The 22,414-nt window shown below is 44.0% G+C and overlaps 1 protein-coding gene across 7 annotated transcripts in view; it reads right to left on the reverse strand.

Annotated features, from left to right (window-relative positions):
• The window catches only part of SUSD6 (sushi domain containing 6), a 77,761-nt gene that overhangs the window by 47,428 nt on the left and 7,919 nt on the right, over window positions 1-22,414 (reverse strand). For 3 of the 7 annotated variants that reach the window (XM_021403163.1, XM_021403165.1, XM_021403166.1), the window contains exon 3: window positions 14,998-15,029. The exons of the other annotated variants lie outside the window; for them this stretch is intronic. The gene's annotated coding sequence lies outside the window, so the exon portion shown is untranslated. The remainder of the gene's footprint in view (window positions 1-14,997; window positions 15,030-22,414) is intronic. 7 annotated transcript variants of the gene reach the window in all.

Consider the following 22,414-nt stretch of genomic DNA (forward strand, 5'->3'; position numbering starts at 1 on the left):
TTAAGTTTCAAAACTGTCGGATAACTCCAAATAAATCTAAGAGGTGTAGAGGCAGGTGTTGTACCATTTCATATCCTGTGTGATCAGATATGAGACCTGGAGAAGGCAGTATGACCTTGAGATCCTTAAGTACTTCTTAGAGGGATTCAACAGGCCAGCACTGACCAGAGAAACAACTCAAACAGCCACAATGTACATTTCCAGTTACTTAGGGAAAAAAAAAAGTAGCATTATTGGAAGGAGTATGTGAATTTGATGATAAAAATTTGGTTATCCTAATGGGGAAAAAGCTAGCTCCCTAGCTCCATGCCTTTGCTTTGCTCATATCTAACTCACAAAAGAGCCATCTTTAGCATTTGGATCGTTCATGTGAAAGAGCCTCTGCCAAAGAGGACTTATTTATCTGTATACATCCCCAGCTTGAAATACCATTTCAAGATGATATTTAAAATGCCATGTGGTAAGTCTGGAGCTGATGCTACAATAAACTCTGCCTGCCCCATCAGTTTCCTGCTTAATTTGGAGAGGGAGGAAGAGAAATGAAGTTATCCCATTCTACACTTGTAACGAAGTCAATACATTTCTAATATGTTCCGCTGATGAAGATCTAATGATGAAGATCTAATTCACCAAGCACAGCCCTCCTACCAAGCATTAAGGATGCTGCCACTTACCTGCTAGACTTCCTCCAGCAGTAATCAGGCCACAGCATGAAAAACATTCCTCTGAAGAAAGCCAAGCCAGCTAGTTGGTACATTTGACCCCCTCATGCAAGTCAAATCTCCCGCACTGATTCTAAATTCCTATTCAGCTGGAACATGCCAGCCTCTGGCTTGTACTGCAGGCCAGCAGTTGGGTGCTTCCTTCTGAGTCACACGGAATTACAGCTCTCAATGCAGCGCGCAATTTTCAGTGAACGGATGTCTTGATTACAACAAGACAGGTCTGTTCTTTCCATTCCAACTTAATGAAGCCTTCTTAGCACACAAAACTTTGCAAGTCTTGCCAATTCAAAGGCAGCCTTCCCTGCCCTGGGTCAGGGCTTACTGCATGACATCAGCAGGCAGGAGAAGAAGGGAATACAACACAATTATGACAGATTCACAGAGGTGCCTGAGCTGTGCTGCTCTATCTCAGAGGCATTTTCATCTCCCAAAGACCATACATGGAAGCCAGTAGTCTAATTTTGGTCTGTCAACAATAACCAATAGATATCTAAATCAAGAATTTATTCTGGGGAAATCAATTACTGCTAATTCTTGATTCACTAACAGATTGCTTTAAAGCACACTGCTTTCTCCCTCTTCTAAAAAGCCAGGCATGGTTTCCACATCTCCTTTTAGCTTCATGTTGCTCAAGTCCCACATTATCAGCAACAGTGCCTGCAAGATGCAGGGCTGCCCAACCAGGAATGCCTAAATTGATGCTGCCATGCCTACAGTAACATCCCACTCAGTTGACTTTGCTCAAAGTGAGAATTGAAAGAGACAAAGGCAGCAAAACAATTTCGTTCTAGATAGCACTGATAACCCCCTCTGAATTGTTAAAAGACAATGGGTACAGGTACTGCCCACAGGAGTCTTCCCTCAGGCTTCAGCCAAGTTACAAAACTTGTTCCCAGCTTGACTTTCCCTTGGCAAAATTAGAAGATGAAAGAGATTCTGCCTAGATAAGAAGGTATCTTTTCTGCCCAGAGGGGTGCTGCTGGTTGGGAAGCTATTTAGACATTCTACTCTCTGAAAGCTGATTGTTGTTTTTAGCACATTCCTTATACCTACAGCTCATGGGGAAACAGCTTTCATAACAACTTTCCAGGCCTCCACCTCCAGAATTTAACTGGCAACACCCAAACAGCTCGCTGAGGGTCTATAGCACTGCAGGGGGAACCTTTTCTTCCCAGCAGAAGCATCACACATTTTTACAGATAAGGCTATCTTCAATTACCTGCTTCATGCCAGTAAAATATTCCTTTTCTCATCCCCACTTCCCCATCCCAGTGCAACTGAGCCACATCCCATAGGAACTCTTACAATCTGGTCTGACTGCTGCCAATGGAAATGCATCAATAAACACACCACAAAGAATTGAAGTTTGCTAGACTGACAGCCCTTATCTCAGGGCACAGCTTGGTGTGCTGTAGAGAGAAAACAGAAGTTAACAGGAGGAAAAAATGAAGTGTTCTCCCTGTTCTAGCAGCGCCAACACATTGTAGAGCGCACACATTTATCAGCAGAAACATACTCTCAGGGAAAGAGCTTAACAGTTCATGGGTTCGTGTAAATCAAAGTGGTTCCCCTGTTCATACACAGCAGCGAGGAGCACACTGGCTTCGTTACTCAATCCTAGCAGCAAGGCAGAAGCCTACAGTAGCACGAGGATATGGAGGTGGAACGCTTCGAACCTGTTTCACTTGCCACAGCCTAAGCTAAAGGGTTACAGGAGGATTAAAGTCCAAGCAGATGTTTTCAAAGATAATATTTAGTACAGTCAGCAGTTTGCTTTAATGCAGTAAGGAGGGGAGAGATTCTTTTTGGTTAACTGCTTCAAGTCATAGAGGTCATTTTATTTCATTTTAAATATAGAGAATATAAACTGTCCTGCGTGGCCACAAAGTCAACAGCCCACACCCTCTCCGGGAATGCTCCGAACAAGGAAAGCGCTCCTTGCTTCCTGGTTCCAGCCACCCCTGGCTCCTGCAGGTACCGCAGGCTGAGCCGTGCGCCAGCAGCCTTCCCAGGGACCCTCCAGCCCTGCTCCTAGCACCAGGAGCCGCTGGCCTCACAGTAGCATCTTGTCTCCTATGTGAACGCCCTGAAGTGGGCACTGGCTTTCCCCAATAGCACGCACACTGGACTTCCCACTCCCAAACCACAACGGGCCCTTTCCAAGATGACGCACTTGCTTTTGGCAGCAGCTTTCCCAAGCTAAGCTGTTTGGGGACCTCTGCCATTTCTCCTCCAGACCTTTAGAAGCCGCCAATTCAGATCCTTCAATACAAGATCACATCACAAGCATGCATACATTTTCTAGGATTATGACTAATTTTCTGATTTTTTTCCCCATTTCGTCATCACAGCACTTCTATGTTGCCATGGAAAAGTGACCTGGGAGGGGGGGGGGATCATATGCTCAGGACATGAAAAAGCAGCAGTTTCAGGCAGCTCTGGTACACCGAGGACAAGGGACGTCGGGGTCAGGGGACAGACAGAGGCACTCTGGTTGCACGAGGTGCCTGGGGCAAGGCTACGTATGTCCTGTGTCACTGTTGTTGGAGAACAGACTGGAGAATCCAGTCTTTAACCTGGATTCTGTGCAGTGTGTCTTGGGAAGCGTTAAGTATGTTTGGAATGCTACTGGCTTACTTTTAAATACCATGCTGCAAACTTGCCAAAGGAAAATGAGTTATCCTCATGCACATCAGAAATCTTTCCTTTAACCACTTAGCTTCTGCCTCCCGCCTTACGGAACAATATTCAGAAATCGCTTCTCATGCACACAGCAAAGATTGTGCCAGAGAGCAGGAGAACTGTTTTGCCTCACAGCCACGCTGCACACTGACATGTACACTGGTTCAGAGAGTTTATCTTTTGCCGTCAACTGCTGTTTATGGTTTTATTATGTTTTATTCTTATTTTGCTTACTTTATTTATGTCTTCCGTGAGCAGTCAAACTTTGAAAACAAACCAAAAAAACCCTAAATCCTCATCCTCTTTACTGTCTGATGAGAAAAATTGCAAAAAAAAAATCAAGTCCAAGTGACAGCAGAGGAAAAGATTTCCTAATTTACCTACTTTCTGTAGCAAAACCAGTTTAACTGCAAGCTGCTAGAAAAATAACCGTATTTTTAACTCTTTGGGATAACTCAACAGTTCAATTAAACTGTCCAGTTTAACTAGACACAAAAAAAAAGCATTTCAAGTTACCTTAAGGTTGTTTAGAAAATATCTTAACTGTATGACTCATCAGCACAGTCAACTCTTGTTTATCCATGATAATTGGAAAACATGGAAGAGGAAATTAAAAATAAGAATAGCTAAAAAAAACCTATGTAACACCAATACCCCCCCAGCCATAACCAGATAATATAGAATGTGTGTTTGGTAGCTTAATTTTACACCTTCATCCCTGAATTATGAAAAAGCAGAGGGCTGTACTGCACATATCCCCTTCTGCAGCAATGCATCAATTAGGGTATCCCACAGACTGGGACCAGCATGTAGCCTCCTGCAAAAGGTTTGGGTTGGAAGGGGCCCTAAAGCCCACCTAGTTCCAAAGCCCTGCGGCAGGCAGGCAGGGCTGCTACCCACTACAGGCAGGCTGCTCAGAGCCCCACCCACAATTCAGAATTTTGAGTTCCCATTCAAAATAAGGTGAGCAAAGAAGCAGGTACAGGGTTGCAAACAGAAAAAAAAGGGGTGGTATTCAGCACTCTAAACATGATGGAAATTGTAGTAGTAGATTAACTTCAGATGTCTTACCATTCTTCATCCCGGTTTGATGGACGGGAGGAATTCTAAACATAACAAAGAAGCCCAATAGCATTTGATATACTGCAGGTGCTGAGGGCACCTCGCTTGCCATCTTCCTCTGTTCTTAATTACCAGCCATTGAAAATGAACAAGAAAGAAGGCCCAGAGCCTAAGTGACACTTGTGTACATCCAAGCAGCAGCAGAAAATGCAACACCTCAGATCCTTTCTGCGTTACCCCTGGTTGGTTTCCTTGTAGTTATCTCCTTGAAAATCACAAGACACATCTGTGTATTTTGAAGAAATCTTCTGTAGAAGAGGGCTTGAATCAGCAAAGTGAGGGGCCCTGATCCTTCAAAGAAAACAGAGTAAAGTGTATTTTCACTGCACATTTAGAAGTCTCTTGCTACTTCATTCTCAGCTGTAGTTCACAGATTTGCAACTCCTACAGCCTAACCTGCTATTTCATTGCTTATGCACGGTATATCAAAGATTTAAGAACCAGCCAGCCACATTATCCAGATCTTCTAAGTAAATCTGTGCACTGCAGTAGTAAATTCCATCTTGGCAAGAAGGCATCAGAGTAGGTCTCTGAAAAATGTACGTCAGGAGCTAATGCATCACCCGTCTGACTGCAGGGGACAGACCAGCAGCAAGGTGCTCCGATCTGTCAACATGCAGTAACTGAAACACCAAAGCTGCCGAGCCACCAGATGTTTTCTATTTAACTGACTTGCTTTCCCCTGTGACAGTAAAGCAAGGCTTGCTCTAGGATCTGGTCACAATTAAAAACCTGGCCATCCTTCCAAAAGAAGGAAGGAGAGGATACTTACAGGCGGCTCGGTTGCTATGAACTTCCAGGCACCAGTAGGAGGAAAAGCAGAGCCATGAAGGGACAGGGTTGAGAGTTAGACGAGTTAATATACACAACACCTCCAATGCATTGCAAATTTCTGCGCTATTACAAGGAGGCTTATAGTGATGGAGTCATGGCACTAATGAATCATGAGAAACTGGTTAAGGAAATACTGTATCCACTTTACTGATCGTTTTTTTGCAAGCATACTGACATTTATGTTATTTATGGGATCAAGTAGACACAAGGGAAAGCAGAAAATACATCTCATATGCAATCTTCCCCATGCATTTTTGGTTGCTTTTTTTTTTTTCCTCCTTTATAGATATGCCTTTATTTGGAAGAGCATTCCCTTTGGAAACTATTGTTTCAGCATTTTTCCCCTGCCGCACTGCATCACAGAGGCAAGGTTTCATACTTTCAGCTTTAATCAGTACAACAGCACATTTACAGAGAACCATATGTACAAAATGTTCCAGAAAGCTTTCCAAAAATAATAAGTCCTAAAAAAGAAACCTCACAGTAAACTGAAATGGCTTCAGGGAAGGAGAATAAAGAAAAGCCATGCAAAGGCAGAACCCCTTGAAAGCATACACAAGCTTGAAATGATACGTCTAGTAAGAACAGGATTCTCAAAGAGGTGCTGTATTGGTTGGGTTGCTTTTATATCTAAGATTTTCTCATTCATGCAGCTGTGTTAATCTGTTTCAGGGAATACATCACACAGCACATGTACAGTAAAGGCTTATTTCATATATCCTCACTACTAGAGTATGCTTTTCCCCATCCTTACTACTTGCTGTGCTTCTGTTTCCACTGATGTGGCTAAAAGCATCAGTCTGCTATACACACAGCTGCAATACCACCAGGCAAAGGACATTTCATGAGGACATTCAGTTGGGAATTTCTTTTCCTAAGCGTTCCATATAACTTCAGTGAAACAATCTGATATTTACATAATTATACTACAAGATTTTAACATTCTTTTTTTACATTTCTACCTAAAAGCAGAGCTGTGAGGTACCACTCCCAAGAAATTTAGAAATTACCACCCAGACATGGGAACATGCACTCACCACTTCCAAAGGATGGCAATACTTGCTGCATGGTGTGTATTAGTTGTGTCAAAGCTTATACAGAAGTGTTCCAATATCAGACCCTTCCAGGTGTCAACATCTAGACATCTGTCAGTGCAAAGCTGTTTTACAATACACACGCACACATAAAGCACTCTCTGTCCCCTTACTACTTGGAAAGTTGAATCTTCCAGCAATCTAGTATTATCGACAACCTTGAGAAAGTTAAGAAGTACACTTCCTAATTTTGGTTCTAAAGTTAAGCCTACTTTTGAGATCATAACACAGAACTGCTTCAATAACTCTCAATGAGTGGAAAAAAAGCAGGCCTTCAATCGTTCTCAGCACCACGGCTCAGGCTAGGAAATATTAGCTCATTACACCCCTTTACTTTTCTTCTTTGTAACAGCAAAGCATTTAATATTTTCTATTTAAGATACATCATTCTAATGCCACAGACGCACGTGCAATTGCTCCAGACCCTCCCTGTGACAGAAGCTGATCACAGTGGTACTGGACACATTTCATTCTGCAGAACCCAGCCACATTTCTCTTTTGACAACGTGCAATTTGAGAAGGAAAACTCGATTTTGCACTGTCACTCAAAGCCCCTATAGTTTAAACCACAGGAGAAACAGGGCAGCGCTTGCAGGTCACGCAGCCCCACAGGCTCCCAGCCGAGTGCCCTTCACTGACCAGCGCCAATCTGAGTGCCCCACTTGCAGCCATCACGCTCCAGGCAAGGCACCACCAATTAATATCTCAGAAGTTAATACTCAGGGGCTGCGAGAACAGGCGTGGGAAACAGGAGTCCTAACAGCTTCCTTTATTTTAAGTCATGTACTCACAAAGAACACATGCATCACTAAGCAGAAAGAACCCCACAGCTGTTTCTCTCTAACTGGTTTCCCCCAACAGGCTACACTTAATTTGATTTTCTAACAAGGGATCCATTTTCATTATGTTCTGATTTGAGTAGCACGAGCTAGGCACATCAAACCAGAGCAGCACTAAGAACTGCCGCTAACCACTTTTTATAGGCGAGCAGACACACACTGAGCCCAGGCCAAGTGCTTGGAGCAGAATATCCAGCACAGGTCACCTTACAACAGCATAGCAAACTGGTGTCCTGTGACCTGCAGGCACAATTCTGAAGTTGAGCAGTAACCATTTGCACCATTACACCAGGGCTGGAGAGAAGGAGTAAGCCAGAAAGGAGTAACAACTCCCAGGACAAAACCTGTCATACACAAATCCCATAAACTGCATTTCAATGGAAAGCCAATTTGATGCTCAGACTTCTTCCGTCTGTATAGCAGCAGCAGCTTCCTTACTCACTGGTCCTCTCATCTGCCCCTTGTACACCAGTGCTGCCTCTGCCCCCAGCACTTGAACACAGACAGCCTTTGTGGCTACCTCGACTACAGGGCAACCCTTCCACCCGGTCAGCTTCAAAGCTGCACCCCATGCTGCCACTCCCCCATCCTCATATAGCCAACCACCCCCTCCACAACACCAATCCGACCTTCCTGGACCTGCTGGGAAAACTGGGTCCTCGCACCCACGCAGCACTGTGGCTGGTAGCAGCAGCCGGGGAAAGGCACGGGGCTCCCACCTCAGCTCTGCAAGGAACTGCTCTGACCCAAGAGAGCAGCCTGTACAGGCTGCTGGGCCAAGTAATCGCTCAGGCTTCTTGCTCCTAAATCCAGCTCTGTCTTCAACACACATTAGAATGTAGCAGGGATGATTTACCATGTATTAAGATGCTCTCGATCAAAATCCTGCCCCTAAATCAGGGCTCTAAGCAGCCTGCTTTCTATGCAAACTGAAAAATGGAAAGCTGTGTGAGGGTGCTCTGCTATAGCCAAAGGCAACAGAGCCAAAGCTACAGGAAGTCAAACAAAATCGAAGTTGGGAGAGGGGGAAAAGCCATACAAAGCAGGATGGCAAAAGTCAGCACTGGCTTTGGCAGTCCATCCTATGTTTTTGTGCAACAACGTGAAAGGCTAGGAAGTGCTGCACACAGAGAGGAATCCCACTTGTGCCAGCCCTAGGTCAGAAGACAAGGCATCCAAAACCTAGAGAACACAGGTTATTTAGCTCTCTGCCTTGCAACTCTGCTTTGTTGGTGGTGGTGGTGGTTGGTTTTTGTTGTTGCTGTTTTTAGGCATTTTGCAAGTAATTATGAAGCTCCAGCCACAGCCAAAAATCCTCAAGCAATTTCCTGCCTCTGGAAGAAAGGCCTCCTCACAGTGAATTGATTAAATATGAGTTATTAAAATTAGTATACAGCAAGCTACCCTAGCAGTCTCCCACTCCATGTTTGTACCTGTAACATACTGCTCCAAGCACAGCACAGAGATCAGCTACAAAAGCATACAGAATCACAAAATTAATACACAAAAATCAGTTGAACTGCATGATGAAAGTTTAAAATGCCTTTCCATGGCAGAGGATTTTCACTTTCATTTAATTTATTTTCAAGTGAGTTTCTCAAAAGGAATTCACTCGTTCCCTTTATTACTGTACTCTTAAGATTACACTAGTTTTCCCCTCTTTGTGAGCCTGACATGCAATTTAGCTTTCTGAGAATCAGCACTTCTCATCACAACTGTTTGCAGCCTTAGACTTAGATGTAGCTTGTCATTTTGCAGCAATCTGCTCCATCTTTCAGTACTACCAATTCCCATTTCTTCTAAGGCCAAACATTTTAAATAAAAACCACACCGCAATAAAAGTATCAGTTCCTATAAATGCTAGGTGTGCGTGGGGTAAGCACTTAGCTTGATGCACCATCAGAAACTTGCTCTGAAGTCCTCTGGCATCTCTTCAAGAGACAGTGATACTCACCCAGAGCAGGGAGTAAAGTAAAACAACAGCACTGGAGCAGTTTAAGAGCAAGAGCAACCATTTCAAGGACATTTTACACACAGTAAAAAACATGTACCATGCAGAGAGGTCACACATCAGCACCTGCCTTTCACGCACAGGTTAATGCTGCTTTTCACTCTTCTCCACCAGAAAATAAAACTATGCAGAGCTTATATAAATGGCACATGCACAGGAACTGACAGTAAAGGTTTTGGTTGTTCCAGTTTCTTTCCTTTGTTGTTGCTTTATGTTTTTATTATTATTATTATTATTATTATTATTATTAAGCTAGCTTCATTTCACCATACGTACAGAAGAACTTGGAAAAAAACCTAATAGTTAAGATATTATCTGTAGCTCCACCTAAAAACCTTAGGGAAAGATTGCACTGTGGATGTCACGCACAGCAGCAGCATTCAGAGAAAGTGGCAGTCTACCATTTGCAGCTGTGCAGGCTTTCAACAGATGCCCTCAACATCTTGTAAAAGGCCACTTAACAAACCTCACTTCGCCAAAAGGCTAGCTTCCACGTGCTTTATACGCATTCTAGTTCACCTAAAACTGCTTAACTGGCTGATCCGAGCATGACATTTACTAGGTGTAGCAAGACAGCCACCTCTCAGCAGCAAACTATCTTCTTTGTCTCCCTTTGCACTTCTGGGTCTCCTTTCCTCATGAAGCAGAGGCATTGTTTCCCAGGCAGGGTTTGCCCAGAAGAAGGAAGTGGGAGGAGGACAAAAAGAAGCCTGCATTGTGGAAAATAAATAGCTCCATTAAGGCTCCGCAGGATGCTGTAAGGCACATTTTTAGGAAACCACCCTCCTTACAGTACACTGCAGAGCACAATAGCTACCAGAAGCTCTCTTTCTCCAACAGCCACATCCCATTTCCGGGCTGTTAGAACAGTGCCGCAGCCACCGTTTCCCTCTCCAGCCCTCCCACCACCTTCAAATCACTCTCCTCGCAGAGGCACTTGAAGGTAGATTCTAGAGAGGCACTTGAAGGTAGATTCTAAAAGTCATTGCAGGGGCTGCTTTACAACACTCTGCAAATGGAAAGAGATGCCAGTGAAGCTCTATCCCACCCTTGTCAAAGGAGGGACCATCTTCCAGTAAGGACTGAGCCCAGCGACTTACTTCAGAGTCCAAGGATAAGTTTCAGCTTCACTGCCAAGCGTGACCATGCTTTATTTACATTAAAGGCACCAAGAGCCTTCACAAGTTCCTTGCAAATAAACAACAAATTCTGAAGAAGTCTAGAGACTAGGGAAGGCATACCATAGAAGGAAATCTTGATGTGATGAGAACGATGAAACATGGGAACAGGGAAAAGAAGCAGCCATGAAAGGGCCTTGTCGTTTCAGAGCATGGTAATGCTCAGTCCCCACTGCACACTCCTGAGTGCATATAAAGTTCAGCTTCAAGCCAGTCATCAAGAACTGGCAGCATGCAGAGGGATCCCAGCTCACTTCTACAAGAGTCAGCTCAAGCCTACACGAAGTACAAAAGGTTTGAGATTGGTGAATTAGGAACTGTGCTAGTAACACAAAAAAGCACCACAATATAAGAAAGATGCACAACGTACAATCAGGCTGCCAGACTTCACAGAAGTCTCAGAAAGCTGACAAGGACACTGGAATAGGGGACATGCGTGTTACTACCTTAATATCATCAAGACTAGTAGTGTCTAGTTTGTGAAGTAAGTCAATGTTAAGGGATAGAATTGTATTTTTTAAATAGATATATTAAAGAGATTAACCCAAAGTATGCTACCACCTTCATTCCAAGAGGCAATTAATTTCTGCTTATTTCAACAAAATTAAATCCCCATTTCTTAAATAGTATTTTTTTTCCTTCGCTGTTATGCCAGGGAAAAAAAGTGTGAAGGAAAAAGGGTATCAGGGGAATGAACCAGTCCTGAAGAGCTTCAGAGAAGTGATCAAGACTATCAACACTTTTAAGATCAAACATGATCTGCAGGCTGGTCTGTATAGATGACTTGCACAAGAAACCATTTCTCAAGGGTCAAACCAGAGCTCTAGAATCCTTCTGGAAAGACTTCAGCTTACCACCACAGCTAGGTGACACAGCTGATTTACTTGAGAAGCGTCAGGTATATCTCAAGCAATACTTGGCTTGTTCCTACTAACCTACAAGCAGTCAGCAGAGTTGAGACAAGCCTGTTACTTCGCTAAAAATCAAGCTGGAAAAGATTTCTCCTGACATAAAAAAAAAAAAAAAGGGCAAAAAAACCTGATAGTCTTGTGGTAGCTCCCAGCTTGTAGTTCTATGTTTGAATGCTGACACACATTTTCCAAAAGAATTGAAAGCCACATGCTTCCTTAGAGCAGGATCTCCTTTGCCTTACATGGACCACATTTATTGTAAGATAAACTGTCTGTCAAATATAACAAGAAAAGGTTAGATGGCATTTTAGCTGCATAACTTTTTCATGGTGTGCACAAAAGCCCTCAGTCTCTCATGCTGCTGCTTTCCCCTCTGCATACACGTCCCTCATCTCCCCACCCAAGGGCAGTCCCTAAGCTGAAATGTCATTTGCTTTGTAATCTTTTTAGCATATGCTTTGTAATCTTCTTTTTGACACATTACAACTAATTGTTCTGCCTCACTGTGCAAGTATGTGCAATGGGAGAGATGCAAAAGTATGTGCAATGGGAGAGATGCAAATGGAAAGACCGAGGCACACATTTGCTTAGGCACACATTTGCTTCAGACAGGTGTGTGGCCAGGAGAACAAAACCTTTAGGAGCTCCTCCTGCCTCGTTGGCATTTGCAAGGCAATGGGAGGCACAAGTCTGAACCTAAGAATCAGAACACACCGTGCTAGTTGCTGGATAAACCCAGAAAAAACAACCACCACCACCACCCAACACTGTCACAAAGACATCAGGAGCTCCCACGGCAGAAAGAAGCCACCTCTTGAATTTGAGCCATGACTGGTTCCCTGTGATCTTACTCTCACAATAGGTTCTTATGATTTAACCCCTGGAGAAAGCCAGAGCTATTTAGTCTGCTGCAAACACCCAATAAGATCCACACCACGCTTCTTCTTAATGCTCTCTTTGTTCATTACAGTGGATTCAGAGGACTGAAAAGGAAATTAAAAGGTCACTCAGATACTTGAGCTATTTCTGTCTCAGAACATGCCAATAATTTGGCTCAGAAGCAAGAATCAGAAAGCAAGCCTGCTTGGAAACAGACTTCCTTCCCTCAAATTCGTATCAGTAAATATTTAACTCCCTTTTTATTTCTGTAGCTGCAGTGACTGACATTAGCTTGATCCTTGTTGATTTATAAAACAAGATTTATTCATAAGGTAAAGAGTAGGACTGCATATTCATTACTTCATTGCCTTTGGCCCTTCCTCTCCAGTTCCCAGCTCTTTCCTCACATCTTCAAGCCTTAACACAGTCTCACCTCTGCTTTCTCTTCTCTTTTGTTCCTTCAGATTACTACCACATCCCTTTACCCTCTCTGCACACACTTCAATTCACATTTGACACACCTGAGTGAACCTTCCCTCTCCCCCCAGTTCCTTGTGCTACTTCCTCAGCAGAACTCATTAGCAGCATCTCCAGGACTGCTCATGACTGAAAAACTCACCCCTGGGCATAGATGAATGAGTTTGTAAGGTTTTGAGGGCAGTTACTTTGTGCATTTTCAAAGGTGCTGTGTGGCTGCAGCATTAGTGATGTGGAGGTGTGAATGCATCGCTCTGCTCCGTGAGGGCTGATCCACATGCTCTCTTCTCAGAGCTGGGCACAGAGGTGTTGCATACCAGTAAAGCAGGTTGCTGTCCTCCATGCAAGGGGTCAGTGACACCCTACAGCTGTCTGTCTGACATCTTCCTAAACAACTGCAACTGCGAACACAGGGATCTCCTGCTCCAGGGAAAAAGGAGCAGACTGGCTCCTCTCCAGTGCCAGATGTACTTTCAGACTGCCTGCTGCTTCTCCTATTGCCTCACTTTTTTTTTTTTTTTTCTCCTTCAACTGTTCCCCAGTTTAGCCACTTCTCATTAAGAGGAAGAACCTATGAACGATCCTACACTTCTTGGCTGGGATCAAGAGATGCTGATGAACATGTCTTTCAGGGCTCGAGTCTAAGCCAACGCGTGGCTGAAGTAGGGGCAATAGGCTACTGCAACAGCTGTGGTGAGCCAACTACGCAGAGCAGTAGGACAAAGGACCCAAGTTCGCTACTGAACTGCTCTGCCCTTAGCCCACTGTCCCCAGATGCACCTTTTCTCCCTCTGACAAAGAGTTCTCAAGGTTTCAGTCTCTTATACAAATGGATAATTCATACACCGTGGCCCATGGGCTGGCTCTGCCCAGTGGCATGGCCAAGCAGCCACTCTGTTTGGAACTGTCTGCAAGCCAGAGTGTCTTCCAACAGAAGCTGCTTGCAGGAAATACCTTGTCTCAAAGAACATAGAGCCCGAGGGCTTGCAGTTGCTAAGAAGCATACCACGAACGCACCAACAGGAGCACCTACCACAAGTGACTTATAGCCCCAACAGAAGACAGTCGGACCCAAAGCAGCCAGTCTTCCAGAGAGGACTGCTGGTTTCTGAGCACAGAGGGAAGGACAGCTTTGTATCACAACCTTCTGTGGAACATGATCTGTAGCAAATCCCTCAGACCCAGAGAGCATCGTCCACCTGCCCCTGCTTCCTTCAGTGGAAGGATGGGACAGAATCTCTTCTCTAGAAGTCCATGCTTTCCCAAAGGGGGAATATCGGCCCACACATTGCCATAAGCCTTGCAAAGTAAAGCAGCAGATGATGCATCAGCATACTTGGCAGAAGAACCACGCTAGTACCTTTCTGAAATTTTGACCAAGGTTAGATTTATAGAAAAAGGGAAAAAATTGTCTTACACCTGGACAAGCAGGCAGCAGTTCACACCAGCACTTGTTCCAGCAGCACGGGCAGTAGAGTTCACACAAGTCAGCAAAGCAGCACAGGCTCACAGAGAGCCTTGGACACTGCCCCAGGGGTGGAGAAAGGTGCCTCTTTCCAGCCAGGCCTTCCCAGGAATACAAAGAATGTCATTTCTGAGGAGCTGAGTCACTCTTCCCAGCAAGAACCAAAGTTTCTCTTGGTGTTGTGTCAAGCGCTTTAAACAAACAAAAACCCCATGCAAACAAAGAGAAAAGACCAGCTCTTCATGGTGCAATCTTCCAATCCCTGCATGCCAGGCTGAGAGATGCTGTGGTCTGCTGGCGCTCATAGATACTTGTCTGCTGTGATCCATCACCATACACCTTCCCTCCCTTACTGAAGTGCAACAGTACTCAGGTAAACAAGCGGACAAACAATTATATTTGTACGGAAAATATAAAGAAAATAGTCATTGGCATCCAGAAATATCCCCATTCTCTCGCTAAAGCAACATTGCTCTAGTGTATAAAGTTCAACAGATTTGCAAAGAAATGGCATTCACAAGTAAAACCAAACTAAAACAAAGCACCACGAGGAAGGTGGGGCAGACCACTGATTTATAGTGAAGAACTAAGTTCAGAGGCCATTAGCAACAGTGCAGCAGAAGGAAAAACTATTCAGCTGAGAGCACTGACCCAGAATGCAGCATTCAGTTACCGTCTATGCACACAGACACTTGAGTAAGGTGGCCCAAACAACATTTTAAGCAGGTCCTTCTGTGCCCTTCATTTTTAAATGCACATTTAAAAATTCAAAGCAATTACCTGATACACTGGATCTGTGCTCTTACAGCCCCCTGCAGAAACGGTAGAAAGAAAACAAAGAGAATTTGTGTAACAAAGGAAAACAGAGCAAGAGAGGAACATCTGCTACTTCTACCAGGAGCACCATATGGTCTGTATCTGAGGTACAGAAAATGAGTTCATTCATATTTAAAAGCAGAAGTAATAGGTCACTCCTCCCAGGACACAAGGGAAAACAGCTATTCCCCTTCCACCGACCCAGCCCTATCATCCTCAAAACAGATTTGGCATTCTGAAGTACTGGTGCTGCTGGTATTCTGGCCTAGACAATTAAGCTCAGAGCACCTCGTTACAAGACCCCAGAATGAGGAGACGAGAATGACCCTTCAGAAGTTTTGTTTAGCTTTAACACAAGCCTGCTTTATCCGGCCAGAGCTGCAGTGCTGAATGTCTACAGCAGTGCTCTGACAAAACTGTAATCTACTAATGGAGCTATGATGCATTCGGCAGTAGTAAGGATAGTCACCACAGTACATCTCAGCTGCTATCCTGGAGCCACTGTCAGCTCCTGAAGGCTCTGCCTGTAATAGCAACCAATAGAGGTAGTTCAGGTCTGAACACCCAAGAACCTCTTTCTGCAACACATTAGTACGATGTTAGAAAGCAATGCTGTCACAACACAAATACATCAGCTGAGAAGGTTTCTACTTCAGCGGTGCTATCCCTCAGCAATGTTACAATACAGGACATGCAGGTCAAGTAGGACAATCTTAACACAGTTTCACTGTCTCTTTAAAAAACAGATCAGTACAAAGCATAACAAAGACAAAATGTTTTCCCCTCTCTTTCTGAGCACTTGGTGGCGGCTGTCATGTGGCTGTGAAAGTCTTCTGCAAGCAGGTAAGACTGGTGGTACTTGCAAAGTCCCTCAACAGCACACAAGCCAATTCAGCTATTGGAAGAGCTCCTTGTCCCAATAAGGCCTTGCCATACTTGTTGCTTCTTTATTCTTTCTAAACCTGAATCCTCACTTGCTCTCTGAAATTCAAGTCGTCACTTTGTCAATTGAGTTTTCATTGCAAGAGACGGACAGCAAAAAAGGATTAGAAGGATTTTGCAGCAGTGCTGAGCAGCCTAAGCCACAGAGAACAGCACATATAAGCCTGCTCTGACAATCAAATGCCGGAAGTAAATAAAATGGAAAATGACAGGCCAGATTAACAAGTGCCAGCATTAGCTCCTAGACTCATCCAGGTCACAGCACATCCCAGTGTCCCCTCTCCATCCCTTTAAAACACTCTAGCGTGAGTCCTGTGCTGCTCTGAGTGACACATACCACTGTTTCTTAGGCTCTGTCCATGGAAGAGAACCGGGCAAGAAACCATGAACACTCCTACAAAAAAAGCAACTCACAAGTGTCTATAGCAGGGCCAAGTATTTGCTTAGATACCCCCATGTTCTTGGTGCAGAGCTCTCATATGGACTCGAGTCCCCTGCCAAGGCAGCAAGGTTGTTTCAGTTCCCCTACAAGCAATGAGGGGAAAGCAATGCAGCAGAGCAGAGATACAGACAGCAACTGTCTGATTAACAGCCTCACTGCCAGAAAGTGCGTGAGGGAAAAGGAATTTAATATGTCAATTTTAGCTTTTGCCAAGTCAAGTATTTACTTAGGGGTTGGTACCAGTCTCATCTTAGGACCAGAAACTTCAATCTTATGCTTATAAAAAACCTAGCTTTTGATGATGCTTTGGTAGCATTGTCATTTACTCCCATTATTTCCCCCCAAACATACATTTCATTTACTGGTGATCCTGCTAGAAAAGGGTACATGCTACATCAGAGAGCAACAGAAGCAGTGTACTCCCGTGATGCAGCAGCCTCCTAGGGAACCTGAAAACTGAATGCAGGCTTCTGACTTTAAGCCCTGCTGCAACACAGGAGGTCTGTGTTAAATTATCCTTATATAAGATTTTCCATGGCATCAGAAGCCACCCACAATCGATTTTGAGCAAGATCCATAATCTAGGTTTCTTCCACGTGAAAAGGAACACCTATTGCCAGCAAAACCATCACAGAATTAAATGCATTTCCAGACTTCAGGGTGGGGTGGGTAGGAGGGGTGCAGAAATCAAAAGTCTTGGAAATCACAATGGCTGTAGCACAGCTTTAGGCAAGTCAAAAGACACTGGGAGAGATTAAATATAGACTTCTATAACAAACACTTGTACAGTCTCTTTCCTGCCTAGTATCATTAACTCTGCTTGAGGCTAACTGTGATCAAAACCACAGCAACCTTGCTACTCCTTTCAGAAAAGGTGGATTTTGTGGAGAAAAATAAAATTCGAGGCTTTGAGGTTTTTTGTTTGTTTGCTCATTTCTTATTATGTGGAACTTGGGACATCCTATGCATTTTAACATCATCTGAATCTGTGGCTGCACACAGTGTTCCTATCACACTCTGGGGCACGAAGAAGTGAAAACCTGAGAACAAAGGAAGGTCAGAGCACACCAACAGCTGCATGCATGATCCCAGTGCACGCACACAGGAGTGCAGGAAGTGGCAGTGGTCAAAATGACTGCATGTGGCACCTGCCCTCTGCAAAGGGTAAAGGAGGCTGAGAGGGAGAGGCTGGCACTTCACAGGGCAGAAGTCATCTTCCACACGTTCTCTTCTTAAGTCTGCACTCAGCCCTGCAGTTTCAATATTAAATTTCATTGCCCTGCAGTTTCAATATTAAATTTCATTAACAATGGAGGAGAGGCACTATCACTTCTTACTTAAAAGCAGTTAAGTTTCATCTCAGAAAGTCTCACTTTCATCCTCATATTTGTCATACATACAATAATAAAAGGGTGGTTTTCTCACCCGTAAATTAAAAGGAGCTTCAGGTATTAAAGATGCCCCCAAGCTGCTCTGCCATGGTCTGGACTCACCTGACTCCTGATTGCTCGGTTTCTTATCACCTCATGCAGACTAGAGATGAAAAAGAAAAGGATAGCTGAAGCCTACAGCCCTGGAAGAAACAGATCTATTCTGCAGGGTATCAAAAGGGCTATATCTACAACAACAGGCACACCACAATCTCCTAAAAGGAGAAAGAAGCATTTATGCTCTAAACTTTCATGATCTTATATGAACAGATGTAAAGCAATTTTTCAGGCATAGGTAGGACTTCCCAGGTAGGATTTCCTACCTTTAAGTAGTCACTGCTCACTAGGCATTCAGAAATCCCAGAGTAACAGCATTTTGGTTTGTTTTCTGAACACCAAGGGTTTGAGTTCTGCAGCCCAATGAAGTCTGAAGAGGAAGCCATTCTGTTTGTCAGAAAAGCAGGCAAGCTCTAGCTCAGAACTACTATGGGAAGAGATGTTCAAATTCACTTTTTCCCAGAGATTCATGCAAATCTTGCTCTGTAGTATAGCTGTCACTGCATGTTTTTCATCCCAGATAAATACAGTAGTTTATTTAATGCCTACTACCACAAAGTAGCTTAGTTTTCCTTTCCAGGCCAGGTAGCAGCCCTGTATTCTCAAGTCTGGCTCTGTCCCACCCTCCCACAGCCACCCACACGTACAAGGTCACAGCCTCCCCACACGTCACCCGGTGTGTCAGGGGTGGCTGGCACAGCCCTACACAGACAGCTGGAAACTTGGCAACCTTACAGTCGAACAGTAAAAAAAACACAATATAATGGTCACACACCACAGTACAAGGCATGCAGCTGCCACACATTACATCCTATTACACTGGAAAAGGCCATTAATTGTAGAAGTAAATCCATGTGCAATTTTTATGCAATTAAGTTTTAGCTTCTGTAATTTAGCTCTAATTCCAGAAGACTTCAGAGAAGCTCATCCTGTGTTACAGAGGGTTTCCTAAAAAAACAAACAAAAAAAAAAAAAACAAAAAAAAAAACAGCCAAGTAATCCAAGTGTAAGGCTCACCACAGCAATGCCTTCTCCACAGAAATACCAGGGAAAAAGAATGCACGTAACCTTTTAAAACATCAAAAGCCCAGACAGCAGCAGCCAGCTGAATATCACCTAAAACATGGAAGTGAACAACAAAACCTTGGCAATCCTCTTCTTAGGAACTCTGGCTAGCAGCAGTGATTTCACTGCCTGGGAACAGAACTCTGTTTCTTCTGAGGGAAGGTGTCACAAGGGACACTCACCTATTACATATAACCCAAACCATTATGGAAGACACCCATATTTCCCCCTCACAACCAGATCTCCATAATCTGAGCGCTTGCCCTGCACAGGAAGTTGGGCCTAGAGTACCTCCAAGATGCCCAACCTTTATTACTCTCGTTTTACACAGCTGAAGATATCCCTTCTCTCCAGGAAGGTAAGCAACGTTATCCCTGCTGACAACTACCTCCTGGGCACCAGGAGACTGGTGGACTGTTGAGAGGTTTGTCTTCCCAAAGGCACTCAGACCATCACCTTCCTAAAAGTAGCTTCACATAGAAGAAATGGGCTAGTTTTAATTAATTACAGTTTTCTGTGTTATTTTTTCCCTACTTTCCTCCACCACATGCTACTGACTTTCAGCTGTGACTTGTGGTCCCACCTGAGAGCAGCATCCAGCACCCTGCAGATTACATTTCAGTTACAGACAGACACACAGCTCGGGAAACTGATCTACTGTGCGAAAATTCACGGGATCAATATGAGCTCATCCAGCACGCTGCTCTATTTCCTGAGGATGCCACAGGCTTTGCTAGGCAGGAAGCACGCAGAGAAGCGCAGGCAACAACTGTGCAACATTCATGGCACTGTGTAAAGCTTCCATTAACGCTTCCTATACTAAGCACCTTTCCTAACCTCCCTCGGTTTTGTTTTTCACTTGGAAGCAAATAAAGACAGCTCAGGAGGCAGAGACTGTTTTCACAGGCACTGTAACTGAAGTACTCTTCTCAGCATCCAGTCCCTGGGTTGCAAGCAGAGTAACACATGCTGCTCAGCACACTTACCATGTACTCTATTTGCAATATTCTTACTTCCCTTCTCTGCAAAGGGGAGAGCATTTCCGCAGTAGTCTTTCAAATATCACATACAGAGGGCACAAGAGCAATCACCCTCACAGTGAAAATCTGAAATAGACTACTGAATTCATGGGCTCATCCCAGTATAACTAATGAGTTAAGCCTGCTTGAAATATCTTATCAGCTGTTCTTCAGCCTCACCCTTCTCCAAAAAAAAAAAAAAAACAAACCACCATCTCCTCAACTTGAAAAACAGGCTAGCTTCTACACTTACAGCAAATTCTACCATCATCACATACAGCAGTTGTGGCTTTGTATCCAAAGAGGACACAGAGAAGAACTCAAAGATGAGAAAGACTAAGGTAATAATGAGTCCCAGAGGAAAAAAAAAATCCATATAGAATTTATTGATTTTAAACTTAATATTGTTCTTTGTGTCTTGAGGACAAAAAAAAAAGCTGCACCATCCTATAAAACCCACCACCTGTGAGCATTAAACAAAATGAGCACATAGCATGAGGTTCTGAAAGTGAAGAAAGTGGTATTTCGAACTCCTTTGAGGAGTTAGAGAGCGCCCAGCTATAGCTGCGTAGCATTCAGGATATGCACATATCCTTCTTAAGGCACCATGCTGCATTGCCTAAGCTGAGTAATACTTCACAATTGCTCAAAGTATTACTCCACAGAGGAATTCTGTATCCCTTTCTGTAAGTACTAGAAGTCTACTTATTATGCCAGGTATTTAACAAACAAATAAATGTACATATGAAAGAGCGGGAATTGGTTATGCTGCAATCAAAGGCGCAATGCAGGAGAACTATACAGTACCAGCTTGCTTTAGCAAATATGATTGCTCGTCAGCAAGTACCTCACAGAAGGCATATCCTCACTTCAGTGAGGCTTGACTGGAATCACATTTGGAGAGGCTGCAGTACACGCACAATTCTGTAAAAAGCAGCAATTCTGATTCAAGCCCTCCTCTTCAGTCAGCACCTACCAATGCACATGCACACTGCTGGAAGTGTTACAAAGGATGAGGCACAGGTGCACACAACAAACAAGGCAACAGAGACTTACAAGAGGCAGCCTAGATCATCTTTGCACCCAGGCTGAGAGAGTCCAGAAGAACGCAAGTGCCAACTGTTCAACATTCAGTGGCTCAAAAGCTTCAATTTCTTCCAACTTCAGTGTTCAGTTTCTTTCAAAAGGATTACAGGTATACATATTTCCTTTCCCATCTTCCTGTTCTACCGAAGACTTTCTGCAGGGCAGCCTGGTTGTAGCTCGAAAAAAAATCAGTTTTTCTGAAGAATCCAGGGATTCCTTGTGAATCATTTAAACAAGACAAGAGGCACTAATAGGTTTCAGGTGACATACCTTTGAAACAGGAGACTTACTACATGTTTCCATAGCCAGCTGCTTTTGAGATAAGTATTTCACATTGCTGAGTTCCTCCCAGATTCTCACTGCCATAAAACTGCCACTCTACTAACACAGAGGTGAGTTCTCGTCCCAGAAAGCTCCCTATATAAGTTACATATCAATAGGTATGATGCTTGTTACAAACAGCTGTCTTTTCTTGTGACAGATTTGCTGAACTAGGAACATGAAATGCAGAGACCTTTCCGTTGAAAAGGCAGAAAAGAGAGGATTTGGACAAGTGAAGGCCATCTATACTGGTAATTTCTTTGAACAGACACAGCAAGGACATTGCTAATACCCATTCCACCAGGCTCACCTCTACTTTCACATGAAGAGCCTACACTTGTAAAAGAGAAGCAAGCCACCCTAATGCATCTTGTGTGAACCCAGGTCTCCTCATCACAACTCATCCTAAGGAACATGCAGCCAGGAGCCCGGTTTCCTTCTGCAGTATGAGGGGAAGCACCACCTCAGGTAGCGCAGGGTTCCAGCCCGCTGCTCAGAGGCCAGCTGAGATACTTGATCACTGACTACTTCGACCCAAGCCCTCCCCAGGTCCTAGGTTCTAACAAGGAAGACGACTGGCTGTTAAAACGACTGAGCTGAGGGGCAGCAGCCACAGGAAACAGGCTGGGGAACGTACAGCAAGCTGTTTATCGCACGCAAAGTCAGAGTGCCTTCTGCAACGTGTTAGTTAACGATTAAGCTGCGCTAATTAAAAACTCTAGCTTCTCAGCAAGGGATAAATACAGATGAAAAACTAAAACCAAGTGTCTGCTCCACAGAATGTTGAGAGGCATGGGAGGGGGTGGGAAAAAACAATTGTCACGTCATGGTTTAAATGAAACAATGTTACTGTACCCAGGATATGGAGGCTACTGAAAGCCTGCCTTCCTATCTCGCTAAGGAAGAGCAATCTAGAGAGTCACAAGGGTTAGCTGGTCTTCAAATTACCATAAACTAAAAGTACACGGAAGGAAGGGGGGATTCGGGGTTAATTGTGCTCTTATTGCTGTGCTTTTCCT

Source organism: Numida meleagris, chromosome 6 (assembly GCF_002078875.1).
Source record: "Numida meleagris isolate 19003 breed g44 Domestic line chromosome 6, NumMel1.0, whole genome shotgun sequence".
In the NCBI taxonomy this organism is placed as follows: domain Eukaryota; kingdom Metazoa; phylum Chordata; class Aves; order Galliformes; family Numididae; genus Numida; species Numida meleagris.